The sequence below is a fragment of the Schistocerca piceifrons genome, chromosome 4 (assembly GCF_021461385.2).
Source record: "Schistocerca piceifrons isolate TAMUIC-IGC-003096 chromosome 4, iqSchPice1.1, whole genome shotgun sequence".
Taxonomy (NCBI): Eukaryota; Metazoa; Arthropoda; class Insecta; order Orthoptera; family Acrididae; genus Schistocerca; species Schistocerca piceifrons.
The window spans coordinates 387068505-387085298 of NC_060141.1; positions in this window are offsets into that span (position 1 = coordinate 387068505).

A 16794-nucleotide genomic window follows, 5' to 3' on the forward strand; every position below is an offset into this window, starting at 1 on the left:
TACACCCGTTATATTTAAAGCGTTGAGTCGATCGGAACAAAAGGGCAACATCTACAAAAATAGCAGTGTTGTTCTACAATTATCTCTCCAACTATTACTTGTCCATGGATATAACGTGAATTTGTCGGGAATTTTCAAGGCTGAATTGCTCGTGCTCGGGAGTATGAAACGTGACCTTCGTATCTCGCAAAGCGAGAGTATGTCAAGAACACTCTGTCTGAGGCCCGTTATCGGTCGAAACAATGGCAGTGCAGTGTGTTAGAACAGCAATGTCAGGAAGGGAACGACAGAATACCGGAATGGATAACATGTTTTGTTAGCTATTATGAGGATTGTACCTTAAACACAGCGACCAAGCACAAGAACTACATAGAAAGTTTATTCGCATAGAACAGTTACCGACTTCGGAATTTTGCAAATCCATCGCCAGATGGCTCGTACAAGTTTCGATGCTGAGGCTCCGCTTTTTGCTTGTTAGTTGTGTCGTGCTCTAAGATAAACAAAAAATTTTCTTTTAAAATTCAGTAAACATAGGGGAAAGATTTTTGTTTTATGGAAACATACAGGAAACTATTTTAAAGTTGACTGACATATGATTTGGTGAAAACATATTGTACATGCTCCTAAGAGCTGTAATCATGAATTCAGCTCTTTTAAAATTTCTGTGTTGTACTTGCATTAAATCTGATTTGTGAAATTCGCTAATTATTATATTAATAATCACTAACGTATGTTTTAGGGCACAACAGACAAATGTTTAACATTCGAAAAACGTGCCCCTGCTTCACATGGATAATAAAAATAAAACCGTTACTGTCAAAGATACCAAGGTAGCAAAGAACATTAATTTATAGACGTTATGTACTGTACATGAACGTAGTACAATACGTCTTTGCTGCAGTTATGAAATTGACTTTAAAGATCGATAAAGGTACGTTGTGTAGAATCATTAGTAATATAGTAGCATAATCAATTGAATAGCCAAGAATTATGTGAGAGGTAACTATGATTTTTTCAAACCATGAATGACTTGTAAACTGAAGAGCCAAAGAAACTGGTACATGTGCCTAATTTCGTGTAGTACCCCCGCGAGCACGCAGAAGTGCCGCAAAACGACTTGGCATGGACTCGACTAATGTCTGAAGTAGTGCTGGAGGGAACTGACACCAGGAATCTTGCAGGGCTGTCCGTCATTGTCCTGCTGGAATTGCCCAAGTCCGTTGGAATGCACAATCGACATGAATGGATGCTTACATACGTGTCATCCATCGGAGTAGTAGTTGGGCGTATCATGGGTCCCATATCACTCCAACTACAGATCATTTCAGAGCCTCCATCAGCTTGAACAGTCCCCTGTCTATATGCAGGCTCCATGGATTCATGCCCGTCTCCATGCCCGTACACGTCCATCCACTCGATACAATTTGAAACGAGACTAGTCTGGCCAGGCAACATGTTTGCGTCACCAACAGTCCAAAATTTGTGTTGACGCAACCAGGCGAGGCGTAAAGTCTTGTGTCGTGGTGTTGTGCAGTCATCAAGGGTACACGAGTGGGCCTTCGGCTCTGAAACCTCATATCGATGATATTTCGTTAAATGGTTCGCACGCTGACACTTGTTGATGGCCCAGCATTGAAATCTGGAGCGGAAGGGTTACACTTCTGTCACGCTGGAGGATTTTCTTCAGTCGTTGTTAGTCCCGTTCTTGGAGGATCTTTTACCTGCCGCAGCGGTGCACAATGGACAGGATACATCAAACAGGATGTTTACGTACGTGTCATCTGTCAGAGTCGTAGCTCGACGTATCATGGGTCCCATATTGATTTTATGTCTTACCGGATTCCTGATATTCACGGCACCGTCAAATGGTCGTACAGAAAGTCTCCATTTCATCGCTACCTCAGACATGCTATGTCTCATCAGTCGTGCACCGACTGTAACACAACGTTCACACTAACTTAAATCTTGATAACGTGCCATTGTAGTAGTAGTAACTAATCTAACAATTGCGCCAGACACTTGTTGTCTTGTACAGGCATTGCCGTCTGTATTTGAATACGCATGCCTATACCAGTTTCTTCAGCGCTTCAGTGTAGATGTGAACTCTATAAAGAGATTCTTGGTTAAGTTGGAATCATGTAAAGCAAGTCAAATCCTTATGAAAAAAGCACTGAGTATGCGATTAGGTGACAGCCAGTGAGTAACGAACATGAACATGATGAAATATGTATTTGCTGCAATGATGCAAATGAATTCAAACGTGTAATATAACGTTACATTACATAGAATAACTAGTAATAAATATGACATGTTCTACTGAGTGGTCAGTTACAACGTAAGAGATAAGCAGCAAATTTAAATATTACACCGAACTACGATAACATCAATGTGACCTGTACAATCAAATCATTTGTAAGGTGTCAGGCGAATCCAACACCTTCTATGAAAACCCTGACATGATAAGCAAATCCAGTAGTATGTCACATAGCTCCGAATAAATCGTGGCATTATATTAACCAAAGTAATACGAGTAACGAGTGAGCACATGGAATACTACAGACTAACACAAGAATGCTTAAATGCATGTCATACCTTCCCACCATGAGACAGACGCAGTTCCGAGGGGAGAAACGAGAACAGAAGCCGAGAGCAGAACCGTGTTAAGCTAGAAAGCCCTACGATAAGGGACGGACTCCCACGTCGCCAGCCAACCGCCAGTACCAACCCCAGCCCATGTTAAAAGATAGAGCCCTCCAGAAGAACAGTATAGATCTTACGATAACACTAAAAGGGCCACACCAGCCGCAAGTTTTAGCGTGAGACTTTTTCGCGTCTCTGTTACGTTGCAAACGTTAAAAACATTGCCCCACCACGAAAAGTATAACGTTTCTCATTGGATAGACAGAATTTTTGTAGGCGGAGCTTAAGGTTAACATTGAGATCCTGATTGGTCAGATGAAAACACAGCCAGATAGTTTTTTTTAAACCAACTTCGGTAAATTGTAGTAAGGAGAAGTTAGGAGAGAGTTGCTTCCGAGACGGCGAGCTGTATGGAGCTGCGCCGCCCGCCGCCCCCTGACACTGCCTAACCAACGACAAGGTAATGAACGCACGCGATGCCGCATAACAGCGCATAAAGCCTCACTCAGAACTGCAGAAGTCTCATCTGTTACACCCCCTTTTTGCGTAATACTAGTGTCGATCGTCAATTAAAGCTCATGGTATTCACATTTGCTACGTAAGTTAAAATCTGAAACGCGATGATTTTTCTATTATATAATTATTGAGAAGCCACATCAGCCACTGTAATTTACGACAAGTTAGATAAGTAATTAAAAATAATTGAGGGTCACTGTAGACCATTTTCATAGTTTTCTCTTTTGTGAAACTTAATTTAAACCTATATTATAGATGTGATATGGCATAGGTCATCCTTCGATCCACTGTAGAACTTGGAAACCCATTCAGGGAATATTCGTTCACATTTTTGTTGAAAGAAGTTGGTTTTTATCACCCTGTACTAAAACATTTCCTTTTATCAATAGTGCAATTTATAAACAATGTTTTGTGAGTAGAATAAAATTTCCAATGATAAACTTAACTGCTTTTTCGACGTCATTTTACCAGCTAACTAAAAATAGGAAAGCCTTGAACCCCTTCCACTAAATTTAGTTAGTATTAAGATTCTTTTACAGGGAGTGCAGTGGAGCTGACGCTGAAATCATTAAGTATTTGGTTATATCATCGCTAGTCTCACTGAACTCTTCTGAACTCTACATGTCATGTGTGGTCTGGCGTCTCCTTAGCAGCAACAGGTCCCAGGTTCAAACTAGTCAATTCCCTAAAAAACACACTCAGAGAGTCGTTGCGCGAAAGTGGAAGAGAGACACGACTTAGAACAAACAGACACCACGCAGAATGTTAGACATTGGTGAGCTATATCGTTATCAGACAACGTATGTAGACGTTAGATGAAACCTGAACATGGACTATGGTAGTCATAGACGTTTTGTTAGCATTTAACAGCATATCTTCAATCATACCATCAAGCACAGTAACAGCATAGTTTTCTCTACCTGCAAAGAAACATAGTTATTTTATTGTTCTAATGCGAGCCTTCGCGCTAATTGCTTAACTCAAGAAGAAATCGCTGGTTTTAATGCCTGCGTCTGCCATCTTTCCTGCTCCAGGAGAATGATCAACAAGAACGCTTTACGTTTTTAAATCTCAGAAGGATTTGTCCGCTGTTACTGTGTAGCGTGCGTTCCGAAGATGCCACGAAACAGGCACCTCCTGCAGTGGTATCAACATGTGGAAGGTCGGTTAGCAGCCTGGTTCACGAACTTGTTACTTCACCGGCCGGTTTCTCCGCTATCTTGAGAGACCTATTACGACAGCAGTCATACCAGGCGCAGAGAATGCAAACGATGGATGGACAAGGTCAAGCGATAATACAGGAAGCATTCGAAGACTAGTATTTCACCAAACGATGCTAATGACTCGCAAGACAACATTTTATGTAATCGCAAAGGTGAACCGCTACCGAGTCCGAATACGGGGAAGCGAAAATGGTCTTGCTGTTCTGGAACACGGACAGAATACTTTAAACTGTATAAGGTTTATGGTCAAATTATCCTGTTCTTCCTTCTCCCCTTTCATTCCTTCTTTTCCCTAAGAACTACAAGAGTTGGACAAAAGAATGTGAACAGCACGACAAATGCATGCTGAACCTAAGTGCAGAAGCTAGCCAAGCCTACAGGTTGAGTTCTTGTATTTGACCACGGACTGCAACCGTTAGCCGTGCTCAGAAGACTGTACTGTGTAGCTGCGAGTACGTTACAGTCCCTGGCCAATTTATTAGACGCACTACAGTTTTTAAGCAAATTTTAATTTATGTCTAACGAAATTTGTTTTTTAATACATAAACTGTGACAAAATGATTAGGTGTAGTCTACTATGACAAATAAATAAAACGTAGTATTTGTTGAAAATCTTTTATTTCAGTAATTACAACAAAAATTAAAATATTGTGAAAGTGAAAACATTAGTTTTAACATCTTGTTCAGCCACCTTTTGCAGCTATGAGAGCCTTAATACGACGTGGCATGCTGTCGATGCAGGACTGCACTGTGTCCTGCATTTGCGGATGATGATATCACACATGGATGATCTTCTCTAAGAGCTGTGTTTTTGTTGTGATGACATCTTTTGCCACCTCCTTCTTCATTAGTTCCCATGCATTTTCTATGGGGTTCATCTCGGGACAATTACCTGGCCAGTCTAACAGAGGGATATTTTGTTTCTTAGAAAAGATTTAACTGACCTGGCTGTGTAACAGGGAGCAACATCCTGCATAAAAATAAATGGTTCCCCATTCAGGAACCATTCTCTGAACTGTAGTATTAGACATTTTGCAGGACTTCCATGTAGTGATCTTGCCTCATTATGCCTTTATCCACGTAAAGACGTCCTGTATCCTTGCATCAGATGACAGGCCAAATTATCACCTTGGTTGCGTGTTTAATGCAGTCAGGATGAAATTTTTCTCCTGTTCGACGGCGCATTTGTTAGTTAAAATATCAAACGTGTTTTCATCGCTGAAGCATGCCTGTAAAAATAAAGAAACATAATTAATATACTATGAATAAATGTACATAGGTTATATCATATCGTAAATAATAATTTTAAAGTTAAATTACCAGTCTCCAGAAGTCCACATCCTTATCACACCGCCGTTTAGACCACTTCAGACACTTTGCTTCCACTGTGGCTGTTAATATCCTTCAACTTTCTGCAAACAGTGCGTTCAAATACATTCACATTGGCCTCTTCCAGTTGAGATTTTATCTGTTTCGTTGTTGTAAATCTATTTTCTAGGCAAGTTCTTTTGAGAAATCTTTCTGATCTTGGGGTGAAAATTGGTCTTCTTCCACATTTGTTCTTCCTTCTTGGGCTCATTTCTTCACCTGAACCAGTTTTCTTCGTGAAATTTCCCAACTTGAATACATATTCGTATTAACGAGGGCTTTGACCTCAGCATTTTTACGTGGTGAATGTCCCCTCTTTTACCCATTTTTAAATGTCACTATTAGTAACATCTGGCTGTCAAACAATCAATTGTGATGTCGATATTACGAAATTGACAATCAAAGCGAACACATATTAAACCAGTTACACTCGAGAACGCCACTGAACAGGTCTTCTCCTGTGCACTGTACTCTGCACATTGATACCTACAATTAAGTCAACAATCCAATGTCACGTAGCAACGACAGATTCAACTATGTAATAAGTGCCCTGAATGACTATCATAAATTTTCCGATTAATCGCATTAAATACAGTACACAACATGTAACTATTACAAATAACATTAAAAATGTGCAGTGCTTCTAATAATTTGGCCAGGGACTGTATGTTGGAGCTCAGTGAATTCGAAAGTGGGCAAAATGTTGGTCCTCGTACGGTGGATGCTTCCATCACCAAGATAACACAAGTGTTTGGTGTTTCAATAGACACTGTATCTAAGATTTTACTGCGTACAGGAAGAAGAGGAAAAACATCATCCGACAAGTCACAACGTGGACGAAAGTGTTTATTGAGTGACTGTGACGGACGGTCCTTTAAGAGGCTAGTGAGGAAAAATAAGAGCACGACAGCTGCAAAAGTTACAGCAGGACCGAATGGCGCACTCGCGAACCCTGTCAGCACCAAAATAACAAAACAACACGAACGCAGCTCCATAAAGTTGGAACTGCAGGGAGACCTGGAAATCCAAAACCACACATAAATGATGCAAATACCCGACACAGGAAAACGTGGTGCCCAAGCCATAAAACCCAGACTGTACAAGACAGTCATTTGGTCGGATGAGTCTTGTTGCACGCTGTTTCCAACTTCCGATCGAGTTTACATTCCAAGAGCGAAACATGGCGCAGATACAGTGATGATTTGGCCAACCACTTGGGAGAGCCAGGCCTAACAAAACTCTGCCATCTAGTGAGCAAGATGTGTGACAGACTTCAAGAAGAATATAATAATTCCAATCCCAAAGAAAGAAGGCGTTGACAGGTGTGAAAATTACCGAACTAACAGTTTCATAAGAAAGGGCTGCAAAATACTAACACGAATTCTTCACAGACGAATGGAAAATCTGGTAGAAACTGACCTCGGGGAAGATCAGTTTTGATTCCGTAGAAATGTTGGAACACGTGAGGCAATACTGACCCTACGACTTACCTTAGAAAATAGATTAAGGAAAGGCAAACCTACGTAGACTTAGAGAAAGCTTTTGACAATGTTGACTGGAATATTCTCTTTCAAATTCTGAAGGTGGTTGGGGTAAAATACGGGGAGCGAAAGGCTATTTACAATTTGTACAGAAACCATATGGCAGTTATAAGAGTCGAGGAGCACGAAAGGGAAGCGGTGGTTGGGAAGGGAGTGAGACAGGGTTGTAGCCTGTCCCCGATGTTATTCAATCTGTATATTGAACAAGCAGTAAAGGAAACAAAAGAAAAATTCAGAGTTGGAATTAAAATCCAACGATAAGAAATAAAAACTTTGAGGTTCGCCGATAACATTGTAATTCTGTCATAGAGAGCAAAGGACCTGGAAGAGCAGCTGAACGGAATGGACAGTGTCTTGAAAGGAGAATATAAGATGAACATCAACAAAAGGAAAACCAGAATAATGGAATGTAGTCGAATTAAATCGGGTGATGCTGCGAGAATTAGATTAGGAAATGAGACGCTTAAAGTAGTAAAGGAGTTTTCCTATTTGGGGAGCAAAATAACTGATGATGGTCGAAATAGAGAGGATATAAAATGTACACTGGCAATGGCAAGGAAAGCGTTTCTGAAGAAGAGAAATTTGTTAACATTGAGTACAGATTTAAATGTCAGGAAGTCGTTTCTGAAAGTATTTGTATGGAGTGCAGCCATGTACGGAAGTGAAACATGGACAATAAATAGTTTGGACAAGAAGAGAATAGAAGCTTTCGAAATGTGGTGCTACAGAAGAATGCTGAAGATTAGATGGGTAGATCACATAACTAATGAGGAGGTATTGAATAGAATTGGGGAGAAGAGAAGTTTGTGGCACAACTTGACTAGAAGAAGGGATCGGTTGGTAGGGCATATTCTGAGGCATCAAGGGATCACCAATTTAGTATTGGAGGGCAGCGTGGAGGGTAAAAATCGTAGAGGGAGACCAAGAGAAGAATACACTAAACAGATTCAGAAGGATGTAGGTTGCAGTAGGTACTGGGAGATGAAGTACCTTGCACAGAATAGAGTAGCATGGAGAGTTGCATCAAACCAATCTCTGGACTGAAGACAACAACAACAACAACAAACAACAACATCGGGGTATTGCATGAGCCCCAAGGGTTCTTTACAAGGTCATATTTCTGCCAATGATTATGTGATCATTTTGCAGCTCCATCCTACCGTACAATGTTCCCCATTGGTGACGCTGTGTTCCAAGACGGCAGGCAGCTCGCATCGTCCACGACTGTTTTTGTGAGCACCAGTATGAACTGTCGCCTCTTCCCTGTCCACCACGGTCACCACGTCTTAGTATTACTGAGCCTGTGAGGTCTACTTTGGATAGAAGGGTGCGTGATAGCTATCCTCCTCAATCCTTGTTACACTAAACTTCCCACTATTTTGCAGGAATAATGGTATAATAGTTCCCTCAAAACCATACAGGACATGAGGACATGTATTTATCCCTTCTGAGACGACTGGAAGCTGTTTGGCATGCGAACAATTTTCTTACACCGTATCAGGGACGGTTATGTGTTGCGTTTTTGATGTTTTCATGCTTTTGTTCACCCACACGATATGTATAGCTATTAGAAATAAAAAGAGACATTGCAACGCGTACCGGGCACACAGTTTGACAGATGAAATATCCCCGCAACCCATCACTGTCTATAATAATGTAATTGCTGTCATTTTGTAACCAAAGAAGTTCGAAGGAAATTGTATGTTACTGCAATTCGTAAGGGAAAGAGACGATATCATCATTAATATCTGGCGTTAAAGCTCCGCTAATGACTCTTTCACAGTGACTTTACATCGGTTTCCTCTGTTTAAAGTGATGGTTAAAGGGAGGGACACTGATTAACAGCATACAATTTAATGAAACAAACACTCATTATATTTCATTTATTTTGTATATGTAAATGTGTCTGCTTTGGATATGTGTACGTACTTAGAAAGAAAAAGATACTTTACAATCAATGCTAGGTGCAGCTAGTATTTAATATATTACACTGATGCAAAACTAATACGTTGCACAGTGAAGCATAATTTTCGAACTACGATACTGAAACACAGGCAAATATCAATTGCATGTTCATGGTCAACCAGCTCCTGCAGACTTGAATCCCACACATAAATTTACCTCATCTTCAAAATTTGTTTTCATGATACAGATCATCTATTTCTGATAATCATTTGATACCAAACTGTCAAAATACATTTGAATGTATGGATGTCACTGAATGAATTCAAATTGCATTTTTCGATCTCTGTTTCGCATTCAAACCAAATTTTCCAACCATTAAATGTAAGACAGTAAGATGGAATAATCATAGTGACATACGGGCTTTGTGGTGCATTGCTTTACAAAGGTACTTGGTCACACAGGAAATGTGTTTGTTCCCATATTTCACGTTACATCGCTTTGATTACATCACATATCTGTGCAAATATGCTATTGCAGTTGATTCAGGTTGTCAGAATATGTAATCAAATGTCGTCAAATGGGTAATTTCGATTATCAATGAATTAATAACTTTTAGTGCATCAGTAACTTTAAATATTAGAAATTATCTTTCATTATGAATCCAAAAAATGTATGTAGTGTTCTATTTACTTTTCGCAATTTTGAATTTTCTATAAATTCGTTTTTGTCTTTTGTGGCTTTCAAATATTTTCCTTGATGTCCTTGAAAACATATCTGCTTCATTTAAATTAATATAAATGGTAATTCAACCACTAAAGAGCTAGCATTTTCCGCCCTTCAGTATAATATCAGTTTTGTTTATAACAAATTGGCCATCAGAGAGCATTTACATTATTTAAAAAAGGTCATGTGGCAGATGAGTTTGCTTGCCAATAGAAGCAGCTCAGGCATTATCAAGGGGGGGGGGGGGGCGGGGGAGGTGTCCAGTAGAAATGAGGTGTGGTGTGACCTGTTTTAGGTTTTGTGCTCTTGTAGATAGGATAGCAACATGGCTTTTCTAGCCACCATATTGAACAGATTAGTCTGACGTATTGCACTGACAATTGTGAAGTGCATTTACGTAACTTGACGAACACAGAAACTGTAAGCCATATGTTTGTGACTATTACAGCGCCATCTATCACAAAGCGAAAAAAGATTAATTTTTCGGCACTCGGGCAAGCACAATAAGCTGGTCTATGCCTGTAAATGGGTTCATATTAGCTCATATTAGTTGTGCATGGTCGAAAGAGTCTTTCTATTGCTGTAGATTTATGCTTGTCAATTAATAATACTACGTCCGATCGCCTATCCACCTACAAAATCTTGACCGTGTCTATCATTCCTTTTGTAATCGGATCTTCGTGTTAGCTCCGATGTACACAGGTGGGTTCCTTGAATTCTTCTATATCACAGCACTACTTAGAATAATAACTCAATTTTTCACTAACGAAATACGAATGTATTATTTCTTCGACACACATAAAAATACAGACAATTTTACTTATTCTCTCAACCTAAAATGGCTACCATTGTTTACGCTCAAATAACTTGCGTCTACCTTCGTTCACTAGCAGAGAGTGAGTCCTTCCTCTTACCGAAGAACAGGGAAAACATCTTATGTTTTTTAACATTTGAAAACCAAAAATACATGATGGTAGGCGCAGGCTTTACGCTGGGCATTTTCTCTTTGCCTTTAAAGAAAACGATAACATAAAGGCAAGAAATGCAAAAGGTACATCACATGTACCAACTCTTATGCTCTGTGTATGTTCATTGTTTCTGTCGGCACTGTTATTAAAATATCAGTAATTTCAGTGATAGCTATCCCCATTTTCTATGACAATGCGATGTGTGAAACCAATGTAATATTTACAAATGAAAATTCCTAAGTTTTTAAAAAAGCTTTATTTGAAAACGATAATCTTTAGCATTGCTGCTATGGCTAATTGATATTTCAGGTTTTTTTACTCGCTTATTAGTAAAAAGTAAATGAGACCTGTTATAAAGTTTTGAACATGGCTGCTTGGTTCAGTGACCGTTTATACGAGGGCAGCTCAATAAGTAATGCAACACATTTTTTTTCTGAAACAGGAGTTGTTTTATTCAGCATTGAAATACACCAGGTTATTCCCAAATCTTTTAGCTACACAACACTATTTTTCAACGTAATCTCCATTCAATGCTACGGCCTTACGCCACCTTGAAATGAGGGCCTGTATGTCTGCACGGTACCATTCCACTGGTCGATGTCGGAGCCAACGTCGTACTGCATCAATAACTTCATCATCCGCGTAGTGCCTCCCACGGATTGCGTCCTTCATTGGGCCAAACATATGGAAATCCGACGGTGCGAGATCGGGGCTGTAGGGTGCATGAGGAAGAACAGTCCACTGAAGTTTTGTGAGCTCCTCTTGGGTGCGAAGACTTGTGTGAGGTCTTGCGTTGTCATGAAGAAGGAGAAGTTCGTTCAGATTTTTGTGCCTACGAACACGCTGAGGTCGTTTCTTCAATTTCTGAAGAGTAGCACAATACACTTCAGAGTTGATCGTTTGACCATGGGGAAGGACATCGAACAGAATAACCCCTTCAGCGTCCCAGAAGACTGTAACCATGACTTTATCGGCTGAGGGTATGGCTTTAAACTTTTTCTTGGTAGGGGAGTGGGTGTGGCGCCACTCCATTGATTGCCGTTTTGTTTCAGGTTCGAAGTGATGAACCCATGTTTCATCGCCTGTAACAATCTTTGACAAGAAATTGTCACCCTTAGCCACATGACGAGCAAGCAATTCCGCACAGATGGTTCTCCTTTGCTCTTTATGGTGTTCGGTTAGACAACGAAGGACCCAGCGGGAACAAACCTTTGAATATCCCAACTGGTGAACAATTGTGACAGCACTACCAACAGAGATGTCAAGTTGAGCACTGAGTTGTTTGATGGTGATCCGTCGATCATCTCGAACGAGTGTGTTCGCACGCTCCGCCATTGCAGGAGTCACAGCTGTGCACGGCCGGCCCGCACGCGGGAGATCAGACAGTCTTGCTTGACCTTGCGGCGATGATGACACACGCTTTGCCCAACGACTCACCGTGCTTTTGTCCACTGCTAGATCACCGTAGACATTCTGCAAGCGCCTATGAATATCTGAGATGCCCTGGTTTTCCGCCAAAAGAAACTCGATCACTGCCCGTTGTTTGCAACGCACATCCGTTACAGACGTCATTTTAACAGCTCCGTACAGCGCTGCCACCTGTCGGAAGTTAATGAAACTATACGAGACGAAGTGGGAATGTTTGAAAATATTCCACAAGAAATTTCCGGTTTTTTCAACCAAAATTGGCCGAGAAAAAAAATGTGTTGCATTACTTATTGAGCTGCCCTCGTAAATTAAAATTGAAACAAATAAGCCGTCGGTCACAATATTTTAGTCTTATTAACCAGGTTTCAACACTTCTAAGAGTGCCTTCATCAGAATTTAGACATTTAAAGTGGTCTATAACATAATTACAAATTTGTGGGAAGAAAAAATTTCTTTACATAAAAAAGTGTAAGTACTAACAATGCAAGACAGAGGCAGTACTTACACGTCTCGTATAAAATAAATAACAGGCCAGAAGGGCTTTAGTCACAAAATATTTAAAAGGAATGTGCGAAGGCTTGCCTTCATTTTTGGAACATAACCTACGACCAGCTTACCGAGCGAGGTGGCGCAGTGGTTAGACACTGGACTCGCATTCGGAAGGACGACGGTTCAATCCCGCGTCCGGCCATCCTGATTTAGGTTTTCCGTGATTTCCCTAAATCACTCCAGGCAAATGCCGGGATGGTTCCTCTGAAAGGGCACGGCCGACTTCCTTCCCCATCCTTCCCTATTCCGATGAGACCGATGACCACGCTGTCTGGTCTCCTTCCCCAAACCAACCAACCTACGACCAGCTTAGAGACAGAAGTGATGGCACTTTGTGCAGGACCTGACCATCATTATGCAGGTCAATGCTCAAGCACGTACAGTGCAAGTTGTTACTGATTTGTTTGACTGATTGGGCTGTTAAGTGCTGTACCACCTACTGCACTCCCCTGACATAAGCCCTCGTGAGTTCAACTCGATTTCTAAACTGAAGGAAACACTTCACGGCATTCGGTTCAGACCTGCTACAAATTCGTCGGGGAGTACACCGCGCCGCTCGAACTGTCAACACAGCTGGCACTGCTAAGAGAATCCTACGACTTCCACATCGCTGGCAACGGTTTATGCACAATGCTGGTGACTATTTTGAAGGTCAGTAAAACTTTGAAACACGTATCTAGTTTGTACGAGCTGTAAATAAAAAGTTACCACTATTGAAGTTCCAACCCTCCTAACAGTTTGGAAATTAGACGGCTGAAAGGTGTTTTACTTGACATTCTATTATTTACAGTTGTTACTTTAAGCTGCCAGCACAGTTACTACGCTTGCGTCGCTCATACGCCAGGAATAAAATAAGTTTTGGAACTTTTTGAGCAGATGGATTACAGTGTCAGTGGGTCATTTTCTCATTCTGTTAGGACGTTGTATGGCGTAAGCATACAGGTTAACATCTTGAATAATATTCTGTATTAATACTTAATAATAATTAACACAACAAATTAACAGAAAGGGTGGCCGGCCGGTTAACTGGAACATTCGCCAAGGATGTCTGTGCTCGTTTGTCCTGTAAAACATGCGACCCAATGCAAGCATGCACCATTAAAAAACAACTATCTTCATTGACTCGTTCTGGCATGAAACTGGTCTGCAGTGCTGGCGCTACGCTTTGCTTCAGTATGCTGGGGATTCCTGCTCGCCGGCCGGAGTGGCCGAGCAGTTCTAGGCGCTACCGTCTGGAACTGCGCGACCGCGACGGTCGCAGGTTCGAATCCTGCCTCGGGCATGGATGTGTATAATGTCCTTAGGTTAGTTAAGTAGTTCTAAGTTCTACGGGACTAATGGCCTCAGATGTTGAGTCCCATAGTGCTCAGAGTCATTTGAACATTTTTTTTGATTCCTGCTTACTGCCCTTAACGTCTTTCTGAATCTCTACCAGAGTGCTTTAGCTCAGCGCAGCGTAAATAGTGAAATTTCCAGATGACGCGACTTCGCTGTAGATGCTTGTGTAGGATACGTATGTAACATCTCGTTGTTGGATCGTTTCAGTACATCTTGTGCTTGTTTAGGGTGGATGTAATAGGACAGGCGACGGATTTTCACGCGGTCTGATGCCTTCAGTGGTTTGCTTGTCACTGATGTTCTCAATACCTACTCTCATTTATTACATACCATCATCATTCCATTACTGAAATAGAGAACATTGTACACTCAGCGTCGTGGCTGAACTTGTATGTAACTCTGAATCTTTCTCCAGCTCCTTTCCCGTTTCATCCATGTCAGTGGAATAAACTACACAGTAAGCTGCCTCTGATCCAAAATCACGATGCATTCAAGAAAGGACTAAAACTTCTCCTTGAATACTCGGCGTAGCTTTCATTTCGGCGAATACCAGCTGGCTTCTTACTTTCCACAACATCTCTGTGTCTTCGTCGACGGTCACCCGGCTTTCCGCATTGCTATCTGTTTCCGCTCCTTTCTTCCCGTCCTTCTTCTGTCTTGATCCTATTATTCCTGTTCTGCTCGAGCGTGTGGGATCCGCACCAGATCGGATTAAAGAAAGGAACTCCATACACAAACAGCAGTTGACCGGCGTTCCCTGGTGAAACGTTGTTGTGATGCCTCGTGTAAGGAGGAGAAATGCGTACAGTCACGTTTCCGACTTTCATAAAGGTCGGATTGTAGCCTATCGCGATTGCGGTTTATCGTATCGTGACATTGCTGCTCGCGTTGGTCGGCATCCAATGTCTGTTAGCAGAATATGGAATGGGTGAGTTCAGGAGGGTAATACGGAACGCCGTGCTGGATCCCAACGGCCTCGTATCACTAGCAGTCGAGATGACAGGCATCTTATCCGCATGGCTGTAACGGATCGTGCAGCCATGTCTCGATCACTGAGTCAACACATGGGGACGTTTGCAAGACAACAACCATCTGCACGAACAGTTTGACGACGTTTGCAGCAGCATGGACTATCAGCTCGGAGACCATGGCTGCGGTTACCCTTGACGCTGCATCACAGACAGGAGCGCCTGCGATGGTGTACTCAACGACGAACCTGGGTGCAAAAATGGCAAAACGTCATTTTTTCGGACGAATCCAGGATCTGTTTACAGCATCGTTATGGTCGCATCCGTGTTTGGCGACATCGTGGTGAACGCATATTGGAAGCGTGTATTCATCATCGCAATACTGGCGTATCACCCGGCGTGATGATTGGGAGTACCACTGGTTACACGTCTCGGTCACCTCTTGTTCGCATTGACGGCACTTTGAACAGTGGACGTTACGTTACAGATGTGTTATGACCCGTGGCTCTACCCCACATTCGATCCCTGCGAAACCCTACATTTCAGCAGGATAATGTACGACCGCGCGTTGCAGGTCCTGTACGGGACTTTCTGGATACAGAAAATGTTCGCCTGCTGCTCCGGCCAGCACATTCTCCAGATCTCCCACCAATTGAAAACATCTGGTCAATGTGTCCGAGCAACTGGCTCGTCACAATACGCCAGTCACTACTCTTGATGAACTGTGGTATCGTGTTGAAGCTGCATGGGCAGCTGTACCTATACACGCCATCCAAGCTCTGTTTGACTCAATGCCCAAGCGTATCAAGACAGTTGTTACGGCCAGAGGTGGTTGTTCTGGGTACTGATTCCTCAGGATCTATGCACCCAAATTGCCTGAAAATGTAATCACATGTCAGTTCTAGTATAACATATTTGTCCAATGATTACCCGTTTATCATCTGCATTTCTTCTTGGTGTAGCAATTTTAATGGCCAGTAGTGTATGTTACCGATACGTTCGATCAGCACGTGAGAATTACGAAGATGCTTCGTGAACTTAAATGGAAACTCCTGGAGGGAAGACGACCTTGTGTTCACGAAACTTAATTGAGAAAACTTAGAAAACCTCCATTTGAATCTGACTGCAGAAGGATTATACTGCCGCCGAGATACATTTCACGTAAGGGCCACGAAGTTAAGAGAAATTAGCTCACTGACAGAGACACGTAGATAGTCATTTTTCCCTCGCTATTTGCGACTGGAACAGGAAAGGAAATGACTAACCATGGGACATAGTACTCTCCGTCATGCACCACACGGTGGCCTGCGGAGTATGGACGTAAATGTAGACGTGGAAATGGAAGCGTTGCTGTTTCACTGCCTTCTGAACTATTACCCACAGAAAATTAACTTTGTTTGGTTTAATTAAAGAGAGATTCAGTTTTACGGCGTGTGTACATTATTTTGGGAGACCTGTATTATTAGGAACGTAACACTCTAACCTGGGGTACTGAACATGAAAAACAGGAGGCCGCACGTTTGAGACGCTGTGGCCGGCATTTCCCGGCTCCCAGGAGAGGCAGAAAGCTTCTGGAGGCCGGGAACTGCCGTCCCTGGTGGAACCTGAACAGAGAGGGCCGTAACCT